Raw genomic sequence first — 16,832 nt, forward strand, 5'->3', positions numbered from 1 at the left:
TAATGCGTTTTGTTTTAAATGGTAGAGAGAGAGAAAAGACGATTCTGAAGGTTGGTTGTGGTTTAATTACCGTCGCGTATTTATAGCGTTAGGTTAACCATGTAGAGGAAAATGAAAGAATAAATCCGGAAAAAATGGAATAAAGCGTCCGCTGCCTTCATTCAAGGTGCAATTCAAGATTCGTCTACAATGACAGAAGAAAACACAGAAAACTCTCAGCCCCCGGTCCTCAAGAATCATTTGTTCAACACGTGCGATATTCACTGGTGTGACTGCAGTCGGGCGAATGTGTCCAATTATCAATCAATACAATTGTCTCGATTGGTAGATGCTTTCACAATTGTTAAAAGGTGTAATTAAAAATAGTAAACATTGTTTCTGCTTTGAAAAGGACAAACATGGTTTCACTTATAAATCCGCAAACACGGTTTCGGGCGGCTTTCACTTTAGTAAAGAACTTTTGCGGTTTCCGTTTGGAAATCCGCTTTTGCGGTTTCGGTTTTGAAAATCGCTTTTGCGGTTTTCGGTTTTTAGAAAACCGCAATGTCACAAAAATTCGACAGCACTAATCCAAACTCCCTCCTCAATATCGTTACTGGAGATGAGACATACGTTATTTAATATGACCCGTCAATAAAATGTCAAAATGCACAGTGGAAATCTCCTAACTCTCCACAAGCCAAAAATCTAAGCCAGTCAAATACCAAAATCAAGCTCTTGTTAATCGATATTTCCAATCTTTCGAAAAAGAACTAATAATTCCGTGAGAACTGATATTGTAAGCATATTGGTAAATTTTCTTCATGCCAATTGTGATAAGAAAGTTGTTTTAACGGTCTATAATTTTTTTATGTCACCACCAGCAAAATTTGGAAAGTGTTCCAAAATATCGTTACCTACAAAGTTTCTAAAAAGATTTTCGTTTCCTCTTGCTACTAGTACTTTATTTATTCTAAGTATCTAAATCAGGCGCGTAATTTGGAACTTCGGGAGGGGGAGCAATTATTTCCCCCTGAGTTTGATACTTCGGGTATCAAAAACTTCAACCGACAAACTAGAATTTTCTCTTATGAAAATGAGCAAAATATATCGGTAAACATGTGTCTTACAACGAGTTGTTTCAGAGATATAAGTGTAGGCACGTGCGGATCCAAGGGGGGCTATAGGGGCTATATCCCCCCTTGACACTCATGTTTACACTGAATAAAATGGGCTGCAATCCTGCTTTACACTGGATAAAACGGCAAACTATGGTTTAGCCCCTCCCTGATCATATCCTGGATACGCCACTGAGTGTAGGAAAATGAATTTCAGAGGGAGTATATTCCAAAAACTATGCTACGTAGAGAGTGCGACTTAAAAAATCACTTTCGAAGTCATGCCTGCTCTATTTAAACCCTGGAACGCATGCGCTTGATTTCAAGGAATTTCCCTGAAAGGACGTAGGTATTCTCGGATAATTTGCCAAGTAAAGACGGGTCGCAATGTGTATAGATGGAGAGGTTTCTTACATGATAATAATAACAATGCCTCTATACCAAGACAAAATGGTGGACACTCTTATACCCGCTATGCGTGGTTGCATAACCACTTAGGCACTGACGGTGATCGTGATAAATAGTAAAGCAGAGCTCCTCCGTGGCTAAGCGGTTAGCATACGCGCCTTTGGCGTGGGAAGCCCGGGTTCGATTCCCGGCGGGAGCTCATGTGGTTCGGATTCCACGTTAATCAGTAGGTCCACGTCTCATATAGCCTCGCTGCTGAACGGGACGTAAAAAACTCAAAATCAACTCAAATAGTAAAGCAGTTAATATGAAATAAATAGTTGTACAGAGACATCTGCAGTGTAGTACGTACACTCATGTCCAAAATTATTGTCGCATATCTATAACTGTCTTCTTGTAAGAATATAATATGATAATGATTTTGCAGGGTACTTTTTAATACTGTTATTATGTGTATCATCTGGAAATGTATATTTACGGTAAATGTCAGAGGAAAAGAATTATAAATACGAAAATTAGAATGCGTAAAACAAAATGTTGCTAAATGGACCAGAAAGTTTTATTTTCTGTTTTATTGTTCTTATTTACTGCTCTTTTGACATGAAATTTGCCACATACATGTCTTTGCCGATTATATACACATACTAACATTATAAGAAATACCGGGCGAATTCGTTATCAAATTATATTCTTCGAAAACCATATTTATAGACATGCGACAATAATTTTGGACATGAGTGTACATCACAACACATGAAACAGGACGTTTCACAAGTGAGGAAATACGTAATGAAAACAATACCGATTTGAAAACAGAAGCTAATGCCTACACACATGAGATGGCAAAAAGAGACAAACGCACACAACATGTTAGGGGTAGAGTGGCCATTGGGAAATTCGTCAGATGTAACTCAATGAAAGTTATTAGAATAAGGGAAACGGAATGTGATGATCATCGTAGGCGAGACTGCTTGATTTGATTTTAGTGTCCCTTTCAGCAGCGAGGCTAATTAGATATATTGATCTACAGCCTAATGTGCGATTCGAACCAGTGCTGCCAGATCTGAAGGTAAAGAATAATGAGGCGTCAAGTTCCGTCGGATTGGCGTCAAGTTCCGTCGGATTGGCGTCAAGTTCCGTTTTGTTAATTCTTTTTTGTTGTGTTGTTTTCGTTGTTACTATTTGTGCTATTGTTACCATTTTAGAATAGTTGTTACAGTAGTTATTGTTGTGCAGTGTTATTATTGGTAATTTTTAAATGCTTTTTTTTTATATGCTCATTTACTATGTCTTCAAAGTTTGGCAACATTGTTGGTGAATTTCGGCTGTTTGACGTTTCCCCAAGTGTGCGCTCGGGAAGCGGCTCCACGAATTGTACCGAAGTTTTCCGATGGGTTGGAGCTCAAGCAAAATATTTCTATGATTGGTTTAGAGCCCAAGCTTCACGACTCGGCGCGAGTACTATAGTGTGTGTAATTTTCATTATTATTGTTCTTTTTACTTTTGTGTTTGAATATGAATGACGTGTCCACTTCATATGCATTGCAATACAGTGCTAAATGAATGAAAAAAGGACGAAATAAATACAATACAATACAATGATAGTTCGGTTTGTACTGTAGTGGCCCCGCATAATTAGCGAAGTCGCCAATGCCCTCACCTCCAGTGCGAGTGGTCCCGGGTTCAATTCCCGGTGGGGGCACTCAGTCGAAAAAAGTGTAAAAAGCTCTTTTAGGTTAGCTATCATGAATGTGGTTTCCCTCATTCACACTAGGCAAATGCTGGGATGTGCATTCATGCCCAAAATTACTGTCGCATGTCTATAAATATGTTTTGGTAGAAATATAATTTGATAACGAATTCGCCCGGTATTTCTTATAATGTTAGTATTTGTATAATTGGCAAAGACATGTATGTGACAAATTTCATGTCAAAAGAGCAGTAAATATGAACAATAAAACTTTCTTGTCCATTTAGCAACGTTTTGTTTTACTCATTCTAATTTTCGTATTTATAATTCTTTTCCTATGAAATTTACCACAAATATATATTTCCCGATTATACGCATACTATCAGTATTAAAAGCATTCCGCAAAATCATTATCAAATTATATTCTCACAAGAAGACAGTTATAGATATGCGACAATCATTTTGGACATGAGTGTACCTGACATATATACTACACATATCCCAGACCGCTTCCTTCCCTTCCATCGGATAGTATAATCGCCTGGGGACGTTATCTCATACGTGTAGGGCTAACATGGCCAAAAATGCTGAAAGCCCAGAAATCTAATTCTTAAGTCCTGTAGGTTGAGCTATAATTAATCATTTAATTTCTTCAAATTAAACCAAATCAAACAATAGTATGTAATTAAAAAAATAACTAGTGCATGAGAATTATAACATCTTCCTCCTAACAGTGGCGGCGATTAGGGGGCAAGAGGGGGCAGTTTCCCCCACTTTCTTGAAGTGATCCCATAGTTTCATTTCAAAATGTAAAGTTTTTGTATGTATTACTGGTTCATAGAAAAAAAATGGTGCCATATAATATTTGCCGTTGCGTGAGTACGTTTTGGTTATTTGTCTTCCCTTGGAGTTAAGAAAGCTACAGGAATTCCGTTTTAATTGCAATTCAAAGCAACTAATATGCAAATAGCGTATATAGAACCACTTCAACGCTTCCAGACTCACAATGACACAAGGCAAGATGTTCTAATTACTGTAAAAATGCTTGGAATGAATCCCACTAACTTGGAACTGACAAGCAGAAAGTCAAGAACACTTTTGTTGATCATAATTTTTTGAAAGTTCGGCTTCTTTCTGAACAAGCCTCATATACATTGCTGGACTGGCTACGTTGGCTACTTGGCGATCGCCAAGAGCGAGGTCCATATCCAGGGGGGTCAAGGGGGCCGCCCCCCAAAATTTTGGCTGGTCCCCTAAAATTTTCACGGTAGACTGGCACATGAACTATAATATGGTTGCATCGCCCCCCCCCCCCCTACTTTCAGCCGTGCTCCCCTACATTTTTGGGCTGGCTACACGCCTGCCAAGAGCCCGAGAGGTTCCACAGAGATCACGAGGTTCAGGACCTGTAGGCCTTGGTCGAATTCTCGCGAAAAAGTAATTGATTTGATTGCCTCATCAAGTGAACAACTACGTAAAAAGCTGTCAAAGTGATGAAAGTATCTTCACGATTACGTTTGATTATCTCAGTATTATTGTAGCTCTTTTGTGATCTGTTTTGTACTGCATATTTATTCAATACAGAATATATATATATATATATATATATATATATATATATATATAGGCGCGGATTCAAGAGGGATGATATAGGTGCTATCGCCCCCCTTGACACTCAGGTATACACTGGATAAAATGGGCTTCAATCCTGTTTTATACTGGATAAAGCTGCAAACTATGGTTTAGTCTTTCCTTTGATCATATTCTGGATCCGCCACTGTATATATATATAGTCTCCAAATATGATGTTTTCAATCTAAAGTGAAGGTTTTTTTTTTTATTTTTTTAAATCGAACTAGCCGTTTCGGCTGTACACTCTTTATGCTCCCAATATTAAATGAAAATGCAACGTTGCCATTATTAGAGTAGTTAACATGGAACACAGATATCATAATAAGTCATCAATTACCGTTGAGTTTATTTTTCTAGTCTCTGACTTAACCAAGATTTTTGGGTAATTCAAATTTAGTTCACACTGTCATTTCTATGGATAGCAACACTGATAATTCTTCCGATTCATATTTTCAGGTGTAGAATAACATTATCTATTAATGTGGTAAGTTACATTTCATTATCTCTTTTCACTTACGAAAAACAGGCAAAAGAAAAATTGTTAGCTTTTGAAAAATATTTAGTAGCTGCCCCCTTAAAATGAGTTTCTGGACTTATATTTTTAATTTCCCTTGGTAACTTGTTATACATAAGAATTCCAGCATATTTAAGACCTTTCTCATAAATACATGTATTGTGGGCTATTAAGGAAAAATTCCTTCTATTTCTGGTGTTGTACTCGTGCTGATCGCTATGTCGAGTAAGGACATGGCCTAGGTTTTTCTTTACAAATAACAGCAGACGGAAAATGTACAGAGAAAGTAATGACAGTATTTTGAGTTTTTTTTTTTTTTTTTTTTTAATATTAGCCTACAATGCTCATTATATTTTGATTTGGTAATTATTCTTACAATCTTTTTTTGTAACCTGAATATTGCTTTACATTTAGATGTGTTTCCCCCCAAAATAATTCCTTAACTCAATATCGACTGAAACAGACTAAAATAAATTACTTTCAGTGTAGAAAGGTTTAATACGTTAGAAAGTATTTTAATTGCATAGCACACGTGACTGAGCTTCCCGGTAAGTGACAGTATATGATCATCCCATGTAAGGATGTCTGATATGTATAATCCCAAAAACTTAACCTTTGATGCATTTTGTATTAGTGTATTGTTAAGCATGATATTTGCTAGATTTGGTTGTTTATTTTGGGTGTGGTGGAAGTTTACACTTATTGTTTTCTGCAAATTTAATTTGAGTTTATTTTGAGAAAACCAATTTGAAAAGTTCATTAGTTGTAGTTTTTATTTTAGTTTCGAAATGATGTTTATCCTTGTCAGTAATAAGAATATTAGTGTCATCTATTTAATACAAATAATATTGATTTTGCTTGATGTAGATTGCACCGGAGATTTTGATATGGGAGGCTGGCCATCGACACGTTAGCCTAAAAGATAGTAACTTCATTCACTTACGTTGTGGGTCCAGGTAAATGGCAATGTTGCTTTTCGTTTAACATTAGGCGCATAAAGAGTGTAGAGCCCAAACGACCAGTTCGATTTAAAAACTTCCTTCACTTTAGACTGAAACCATCATATTTTTAGACGACTTTCCCTCTTACATTTTGTTGTAACTCTGATAATAACAATTATCCTGTCAGGGGTCTTTTGAAACAATATACTGTATATGGGTGGGTGGGTGGCTTTAAGGACCCTGCGCCAAGGACCCTCAACTTGGCAGGTCCGACATTGCTCATCTATAAGGAAAGACCCAAATTTGAAGTGAACTCATTCTCTTTTAGCCCTTTACCCTTGATCAGTTGCAACTCTAAGCACTGGAATGATAGGAAAACTTTACAGCACGAAGACTCAGTGTTTACATTGGAACAAATAGTCTGATTTTGATGCCAGACTCTGGTACTATACTCAATAGGTTTTCAGATAGCTAGAACTTGCAAAGGTCTGGAATTCTTAACAATCAACATCAACAAATATGTATAGAGGAAGGGGAAATCAGTCATAGCCTATATACACAGTCCGTCTAGTAAGTTTCGAGACTGGTGGCATAAAAAGAAACGACAGAATGACCATAACCACATATTATTCAATACACCCTACCTTCCAATACAAGTAAGATGGGGAGTTCGAAAAGAAATTTTCCCAGACGACTGTGCACAGAGGTGGGGATGCAAGCATATGACATTACAGATCAGGCGTACTTTGTACCGCATATATTAAACCATTTGGTCATATCGGTCTGTAAGTTTCAAAAACCCTTCCAGGAAAAATTGAGGGCTCTGCTTCTATGACTTCAGCATTGCTTCCAAAGTGCCGCCGAGAGTCATCCACTATCTTGACATTTTCGTCCATAGTGGCCGTGTACGTCCTTCCTGATCTCGGTGTATCCAGAACTTGCTGCTGCCCCTCACTGATTTAGGAACACCATCTCCGCACCATTTGCTTCGACATCCCATCAAGCCCATAGATTTCTACGAGGCAGTTATGGATATCTGCTCCCAATAAGCCACGTGCCCATTCATAGCACACAACCGCTCGTGATTCCTCCTTTGACCACGTCAAAACGCGCCTTCATTCCATAGCTACCAGACTCAGACTGGGCGACTCGTCTCTGCTTTGCACAGACGCCATCTGCAGGATCGCGGGCGAACGATACTGACTTGTGTCTGGATGTGTTGCGCGTTCAACTGCTGTCCTGTTTCCCGCATTGCTGTTCGCTTTCCTGGGGAAAACTTATTTTCGGACTACCCTCGTAGTACCACGGACGTAGAACTGTAAGATTCCCTTCTGAAAGTTATGTTGTGAGATCCCATTCAATTCACTGGTAACAGCCTGCTGGATATTAGAAATAAAGCCAAACTTCTCTCTCCCTTCAATTTGGATTTAAGCTCCAGGAAAAGAAAAAAGTCAGCTGGGGCTAGGTCGGGTGAGGTGGTGGTTGCAGATAACTTTTCTTGGTCAAAACTGCTCAACAAGAATCGCCTTGAGACAAAGCGCGTTTTCATGGAGGAGGAACCATTCGTAGGAATCACTAACTTCCGGTCTCACACCTCGAAGTCTCTTCAACAATCGATTCACAGTCTTCGTAAACTGTTGATGTAACCCTTGGATACGAAGTCTTCCTTAATCAAAAGACCAACATCGTCTTCACACATGACTTCTGAAAGCGCGTTTTCTTCGGTTTCGTAGACCTACTGATTAGCACTTCCCCATTATTTCCCCGACCTAGTCCCAGCAACTTGTTTCCTAAGGTTAAATCCAATCTGAAGGGGAAGACGTTTGACTCTATTTCTGCTATCTAACAGGTTATCACTGAACTGAATGGGATCCCACAAGACTTCCAGAAGGGAATCTTACCAACTCTACTCCCGAGCCATTACTTGCATCAATAGGGTAGGGATATGTGGAATAATAACATATGGTTACGAAACCAGAGACTATTCGTTTCAAGGTGGCCGCGGTGGCTCAGTGGAAGCGCGCTCACCTCTGATGCTTGGGGTCCCGGGTTCGATCCCAGCCCCCGCCAAGTGAACTTTGTGGTGGACAAACACCGTGTGCGTGGGTTTTCTGGGGTTCTCCCGTTTCCTCCCACTTTCTTCATTCCACCATTTCTTTCATTTATCATCATCATGGTCAGTGGTCGAAATGAGACAGTGTGCACTGGTATGCCATACCACCTCTGATTTCTCAGTGATGAAGACATATTGTCTCTGGTTTTTCAGTGATCAAGACACCGTCACTGGAAAGTGGATGCTAAAATACCTTTAAAAAATCAATTTTTACTCACAGTAATTGACGAATTGCTTTGCACATCGAAGATTTTATTCCTTATGTAGAAATAATTTCTAAGTTGGCAACACGATCATTTTTGTAAATATTTTTTCTATTTTTTGCTTTTAAAATGGGGTGTCAACAAAGTTCATCCCTTGCTTCTATGGAAGAACTCGTGTTGGTTGCAGATAATGGTCACATGACATAAAGAAATCAGTCACGGGCGCAATCCAAACAAAAGGCAGTGTGTTGAGGCGACTCGTTTAAACTGAAATCGGAAAGTATATGTTCGCCGGAATTCTTTGTGTCTACCTGAGTCCGGTATTCATGAGGAAAAACATAGTTTATGCAATCAAAAAATATGTTTGTTATTTTGCTTAAGTGTTCGATTATTGTCTGGTGTGTCAAGAATATTAAATTGGTGGAGCTTATACGTTTTCATTAAAACGTATTTTTGCGTCTTTCTAATAACTGGATAGCAACCTTCCGAGGGTTTGGTATACCCCTGAGTCGAGTGGGGAGTCCGGGAGTTTACCCGCGGGAAATGGTTTTAAAAAAAAAATCGGTTTTAGAACATTTTCGTGTATAATAAAACATAAGGGGATAATTATTTTTTTTATTATCGCAGAAAGTTGGGGGCGTGGACAAGTATCTTCATGCCCCGCCCATGACTACGAGAAGTTCTCCCATGGTTTTGAATCATTATGTGAACAGAAATGCAATCCTTAGGCAATATACTCTCACTATATTTCAACATTTAGACAGCCGGTATGTCAAGTCAAAATCGTAATAAAACATAGCGCCTGTTTTTTTTCTTTTTCACTTCGAACACTGATTCCAGTAATTAGATTTGCAACTGGTCAAGGATAAAGGATTACGAGAAAATGAGTTCACTCCAAATTTGGGCCTTTCCTTATATATGAGGTATGTAAAAATAAACCCAACTTTCAAAACAAGAAAAAAAAAAAAAAAGACATGATCAACGTAACTGGCCTTGACTGTTTACTTGCCAGTTCCGCATAGTGGTATTCGTTCCAAGTATTTCTGTTGCATCATTTTGCCTTGTGTCAATATGAGTGCAAGCGTTGAAGTGGTGTTTCGTACTTGTAGCAGTTTTGTGGTATTAAAATGAAAATTTTGGTAGAGAGGCCACCAGTCTCGAAATAGTAGACAGCCATAGTAGACAGACTGTGTACAAAGTACGATCCCATAATTCACCCTGTTGAACTGAGAAAAATTCGGATTACAACTATCAGATTCGAATCCCAGCCACTGACCTACTCAATCCCAGTTTTTATTTGTAATGGATAAGATTCAGTCGGTATTTACGCATGAGTCATAGCCCGGGGGGGGGGGGCAAATTTTCTCACAGGATTTTAATACTCATTTTCACTAGTGACCTTATATTTATGTGTAATAAAATCAACCAAAACTTTTAACTGGAGCTTGTATATTACTATACTTACTACCAGGGTGGATTGATTTAAATCAGTCTGATTTAAATCACGATTTAAATCAAGATTTAAATCACTTGATTTTTTAAATAAAAATCGTTGATTTAAATCGAATTCCGAAATAAATTAATTTAAAGCGAAAATAAGTAAAATTCCGTTTCTGTTCTGTTATTTCGATTATGGAAGTTAATAATCATAATAAAATGAGACTCAAATATACAGTATAGTATAAAAACAAGTGTCATGCAAAGGATGATTAGGGGAAAATCCCGTTTTGAACAGGTAACGGAGCAATCCTGCTTTCTTCTTTTCGTAACATTGGGTTTGGGTTTTAAAATCGTTAACTATTCCAACGGGGAAATCACCATCGACATTTAAGACGAAAATTCTTTTTTGTGCGTGTCTGCTTGTTTGTTCCCAGATAGTAGGGCGTATTTAGAGGGGTCCTACCCCTCTCCATTTTTTTTTTTTTAATTTTATAACTTTAGGCGAAATTTATCTATTTCATGCCGCAAGCTACTTCTGAGTTTTTAAAAATAGGCCCCTGCCAAATATCAGTAACTTTTGTGAAAAAAAGTGTCATTTTGATAAACGTTGCTGTACTTTTTCCTTAATGCTTAACCTTTTAAATTATATCACCTATTTTTAGGTGATAGGGTAAAATCTTCATTATTCGATTAAAAAAGTACCAATAAGGCTTTTTACTTCGTTTTCTTTTAGAAAACGACTGGAGGCATTTTAGAACATGCTACATATGCTTTAACGCATTTCTGCGTTGAGGCATAGTGTGTGATGACGTCATAAATTTAAAAATATATTTTTTGTTATGCGTATTATTATTTTTGGGCGGGACTGAAATTTTGCACACTCGTTCAGTGCACCCCTTAATAATTTTCAGATGTTTTCAGATCTCTGCGTGGAAACAGCGGGGTCCAGAGGAGCATTTTTTTTAAAGGATATTTTTAACAAAAATTAGCTTTTTTCGTGATTTTCCCGCCTCAGATGGAGACATATGAATGGCACCGTTTGAAAGGCTGTTCTATTCTGAAGAAAATCATGTACGTACTATGCTCCTACCATAAATAGAGATGTCTCAAGAAACTGTTATCTGAGATCCTGTTTAATACGGGAATCTGGTGTATTTGGAGAATATTATTTTTCGCGGGCTTACTTTTGCACCTGCAAGATTGAAATTTTGCACATTTACTCAGTGTACCCCTTAGTATTTTTCAGATTTGTTTCAGATCTCTGCCTTAAAACAGGAGGAGGTGTCCACAGAGGTAAAAATTTAAAAAAAAAAAAGATATTTTTAACAGAAAATTCCTTTTTTCGTGAATAATCCTCCCCCCCCCCAAGATACATGATGGAGACATTTGAAGGGTACCGTTTGAAAATTTGTTTTATTCTGAAGAGAATAATGTACAAATCATGATCCTAGGATAAATAGGGATGTCTGAGGAAATTGTTATATTACATCCGGGTCATCTGGGGCATTCTGGGAATGTTCTTAACTCATTGTTAAATAGTTTCCTCACCCTTACTACTCAAGATAGAAGCTTGAAATTTTGTACACACATTTAGTACACCCTTAGTATTTCCCAATTGATTTTGTGATCTGTGCGTTAACACAGTGGAATCCAGAGGGGATCAAAATTTTAAAAAGTTAAAGAAATGCCGATTAGTCTAAAAATTTCCCGTTTCAGGTACATGATAGGGAAATGTGAATGTTACCGTTTCAAAAGCTGTTCTATTCTAAAGAGAGTGATGTATGTACCATGATCCTAGGATAAATAGGGATGATGCTGTAGCTGCTTGACTGAAAGTCTATAATTTACCTTTAAAAAGAGTCATAATTTAAAAGTGTTAAGAACCATTGTTTGGGATAGATATAGGTTAACGATTGGGGATAATTCAAAATTCAACCCCAATACTTTCACTTAAATGGCATAATTAGCATTTAATACTAATTCCTAATGCTTTTTCTTCAGTTTGCGACTTGTATTATACGAGGAGAAAGATTTGATTTAAATCAAAAAAATCAACAAAAATGATTTTTTTAAAAAAAATCATGATTTTTTTCCACCCTGCTTACTACCCATTTCCATTGAAATATTGACTGTTTACATTTTGTTTCAGGTTTTCTATATTGATAATTATTTATTAATATTTAGAGGGTAGCAAAATATTAAATACGTATGGCTCTAAATAAGATCATGTCCTGTCTTCAATTTTCCTAGAAATGCTTCCATTTCTTTCGAGTTCTTAACTGAACTAGTTTTATCATCCTTTGGTGCACGTAGAATTTCATCAAATGGAGTTTAAGCACTGAATCTCGTTTTTTTTTTTTTTTTTTTTTTTTAGGACAAGATTTTTTTTGTATATAGAGTATATTTAGATGTCTATTTTCCATAATATCTTGCTTAAAGAGGGATTACACCCCGAACTCCCCTTGCAAACCCGGGGCGGCTTTAGGATTTTAATTTGGGGTAGGCTCGCTTCCTCCCTTATGGAGACAGACACACACATTTGATTGAGTAATGACAGTAGGAAATTACTTTTACAGTAGTGGCTGATGCTATTTGTTAAATAATTATCTACTATTAATATAAATAGTGGAAGTAAATTCACTCTTTATTGTATCTTTAAGCGTTTATATATATTTCTCAAAATGTTTGGGTAGGCCCGTGCCTACCCGCTGAAGTCGCCACTGTTGCAAACCCAATTGCTTTCATTATTCATTAAAGCTTACTATCAGTCTTCACTAGTTCACATGACATAAATGTGGGACGTAAAACTAACGAATTTAACTCGGAATCTGAGGCGAAGACTTATAATCCTGTTCTTTTGAAGTGAGAAATGTGCAACTAAAGAGCATGATCTGTGGGGTGTGATTTTAATACGTGTTTACAAAATGGAATCTTTTAGTTGAACGTCCTTTAAGCTAAGGGAGAGGGACGATTAAGGCAAGTGAATGATAATGGCAGAATTTGTGGAATAAGGATGTGGGAGGAAAAGGGAGTACCCGAAATGAAATGGAATTAAATTTTTGCGTTTTACGTCCCACAGTTATGCCGGCTAGGCTAAAGGAGACGGTGATGGTGAGTAATGAATGAAACGATGGAATGAAGGAAGTGGGAGGAAACGGGAGAACCACGAGAAAACCCATGCGTACAGTGTTTGTCCAGCACAAAGTTCACTTGGTAGGAGCAGGGTTTCAACCCGCGACCCCATGCACCAGAGGTGAACACTCTACCACTGAGCCACACACGGACACAATGTTGTCCACCAGAAACCTCCTTCTCCGGGAATCAAACCAGGGACTTCACACACCAGAGGTAAGCGCTCTACCACTGAGCCACCGTGCCTCCAATATGTGTTTGCGCTAAGTTAAACGAATTCAAGTCTCAGAGGTTTTCTTTTCTTTTAGCTTAACGTCCCGATTGTGCATCAAAGCTACGGGTCACGGTAGTGATAATGAATGAAATGGAGTAATAAAGACGATAGGAAGAACGAAATGAGAAAAAAATGCACACGGTGTTTGTCCACAACGATGACGTTATTGCCATGTGAATATTGAAATGGTACCTTGCAAAGTGGAGATGCTCTTTTTTTTTTTTTTTTTTTTTTGCTTGTTTTATATAGGCCTACGTAGGTGATTTCAATCTTCAAAATAGTTTAAGATTTGCTTACAAATTTGTGTAGTATATCGTTAATGCAATGTTCGAAACAGAGACATCTGGAGTGATTATCCCACCCGTATAACATTTAGGCCTATTTAGAGGCAGTTTAACACTGGACTTAAGCACTGGCGGCTTTTGAGAAAAGTCACAGTATCAAAAGTTAAAATATCGCTACAAGCTACGTGAAGAAAGATTCAAAATCTGTACACCGTAATTACTATCTAGGTAGCCTTTTCCACTTGACTGGACTTTCCTCAAGGGCCGCCACTGCAAATAAAATGAGTTCTGGCTGACCTACTTCCTTGCTGTTTCTTTGTGCACGAGGCGAATGCTGGAACAGCAACTTTCCAAGACACATTTCTTGTTTGCTCCATCCCAACATTCACTTCCCGAGAACACAGCAAAAATCAGTAAAACAAATAAGCTCCAAAAAAAAAGTGCTATTACTTTAAATGGAGTTAAAGCTTTTGTATTTCCCGCAAAACCTACGGTACTACAATGTGTATAATACGTTATTTGCCACCACAAACAATATTTCTTGCTAACTCGGAAATGACTGCATAAAACCGTCCCATGAATATTGTGGTTAATCGTATTTTTGATTTCCTTATACGATGACCTTGAGCAGTCTTCTCTTATTTATACTTGCCAAGGTTAAGTATAATCCAAATTGAACACTATATGAAATCTAGATCATCCACAGGCTGCATCCAAAACCAATAAACCATTAAATTAATTTTATGTTCTGTCTTCAAGTAATTGCAGTTTCGAAATTTTCCTTTAGCTTTTTTTACAGCTGATAACATTGGTATACATGTCGTTACGCAACGCTTTCGTCGTCAGAAAAACGTTTTCTACACTGAGAACTATAATGTGTGGAAATATGCATATATCCTCATAGTCATTGGTAGACTTCAACAATTCTCCCTTAGGTTGATCATAATAATGGTCAACAATGTCCAATATGGCAACAATACTAGAGAACGTATCACCACGTGAAGACAAAATAAACAGTTAAACGACAATATTAAAGCTAAATGCAATACTAGACCACATTTTCATGTGCTTAATTCCCTATTTAACTTGGACAAAACATGATGCACAATGTAGATTTTAAAATCTCTTATGTAAAGTGAGAAAGTGGTTCATGTTGAGATCTTGCGAAATCAGCACAAATTATTTCTCTCTTTGGGCGAACTCCACAATTATTACTGATTTACGAATGTTGAAACGATAAAGTATAACTTCTACTAGACTTTACGTTAAGTACAGATAGTTTTATGGTATTATAAATAAGAGTTTCTTTTCCTAAGCCTTAAAAAATAGGCATGCTTATTTTCCATTTTAACTAATCAAAGAATGTATAACAGGCCTTGTAGAAACCAGGGAGTGTAATGAATGGCAACATAAGGCTTTAGAAGTAAGAAATATTTTTGTACTCACATATTATCCCCAAATATTAATCAACTTCATGTTATCAAAAGCCATGCAACTTCTCTCTTGCATTACAACTTCATATGCAAAATGGCGGAACTTCTCAGTTCTCAGCGCATGCGTATCAGGCATAAATTGTTACGACCTTATTCAATGCTATTTGCTTCCTATATATTATCCCTTAATTCTTTTAAGTTGTATTATGAAAACAAAGATTGATTCCATGTTTTTATTTTATTATCAAAACCTGTACATATTCTCCCAAAGTATCCTATATAAATCAAAGTGATACAATATTTAATTTATATAAATATAAAAAAATTAACAGAAACAGTTCAATTTGCTCCGGGATCAGGACGTTTAGTAGCAGGCGAAATGTGAGGAGCATGCAGCGCCAATCACCACGATCGCCACTCGCCACAGCAGAAAGAAACAACTGGACTGGTAGCACTTATTCTCAAAGATGGCTGAACTTTGTTGACATCATGGAAAGTATTTAAGTTAATAAAACAACAAACAGGGGAAGTAATACTATCTCGGTAAGTTCAAGTTTATCATAATATTGTTGTGTAATTGTTAATATTTTGTTCTTTTCTTAATTGAAATTAAAAACGCCATAGTTGTTACGCGGACGAAATTGTAAACATATCTAGTGATCCCGATAACCCAATGGGAGGATCGCGTATTACGTTTGCAGTGTATTTGCATTGTATGTTACTTCAATTGTTTTGACAAGTATCATGTGAATCAGAAATACAATAGACATAACCTAATAAGGAAGTAATTTGCGTTTACTAATAAATAACGTGTAAAATTTTTATATGACCACTCCTACTTCACTAGAAATAAAGCCGACAGTAGGCTACCCGAGACTTTTTTAAACAAAAAATACCGTCTTAAATAAATAAACTAAAAATAATCTATGTAAACAAATATATATTGTGTAATATGTATCGAATTACCTTTCAAGATCTGAAAAGTTAATTTAAATGATGTTTAGTCATAAAACCTATAGTAGTGGTGTATATTATCGAGAGCCGGGGAATCCCAATTCAGTCCATATTGTTCCAACTCCTATTTCATTAATCCTTACTGTTGACTGATATCAGAGGAGATAAAATTTCATTGATCTCTCGAAGTCATACTTCGTATATCAGTATATGATATCTTGAACTTACCTATATACGTAGATTAGTTAGTGCAAAGCTTTATTAATTCGTATATTCGAATATTAACTTGAATTGCAGAACCAAGAAACAAGATGGGGGATGGGTCAGGCAGCGGCGTAAATAAGGGCCCCGCAGACCCCGCATTGCGGAGGGGGCCTCAAATCATCAGGATGCCCAATTCGTGAAGTGGGACTTAGAGACGAGGCCCCGCTCCACGCTGTCTCCGGGAGGGCCCCCAAACCTTTAGTTACGCCACTGGGGTCAGGCCCGTATCCACGGGGGTCTAGGCCCCCCTAAATTTTTTGCTTCCCTCCTAAAATTTTCACGGTAGGCTTGCAAATGAACTATAATATGGTTGGATCGGCCCCCTACATTTTTGAGCTAGCTACCGTTCTGGTGTGGGTCCTGGGCACCAAATTTTCAAATCCTGTGAAGGGCATATGTAAAAGTTATTACTTTTACATGGTCATCGAAATGAAATGTACATTACAGAAGATA

General features: G+C 37.3%; 2 protein-coding genes across 2 annotated transcripts in view; one reads left to right on the forward strand and one right to left on the reverse strand.

The window, feature by feature from the left end:
* The window catches only part of LOC145669507 (uncharacterized), a 167,870-nt gene extending 152,600 nt beyond the window's left edge, over positions 1-15,270 (reverse strand). Inside the window, exon 1 of the mRNA XM_081737690.1 lies at positions 15,175-15,270. The gene's annotated coding sequence lies outside the window, so the exon portion shown is untranslated. The remainder of the gene's footprint in view (positions 1-15,174) is intronic.
* Positions 15,271-15,503: 233 nt separating this feature from the next.
* LOC145669508 (uncharacterized) overlaps positions 15,504-16,832 on the forward strand; it is a 39,796-nt gene continuing 38,467 nt past the window's right edge. Inside the window, exon 1 of the mRNA XM_081737692.1 lies at positions 15,504-15,704. The gene's annotated coding sequence lies outside the window, so the exon portion shown is untranslated. The remainder of the gene's footprint in view (positions 15,705-16,832) is intronic.

The sequence above is a fragment of the Thermobia domestica genome, chromosome 14, assembly GCF_964235325.1.
Source record: "Thermobia domestica chromosome 14, izTheDome1.hap1.1, whole genome shotgun sequence".
NCBI lineage: Eukaryota > Metazoa > Arthropoda > Insecta > Zygentoma > Lepismatidae > Thermobia > Thermobia domestica.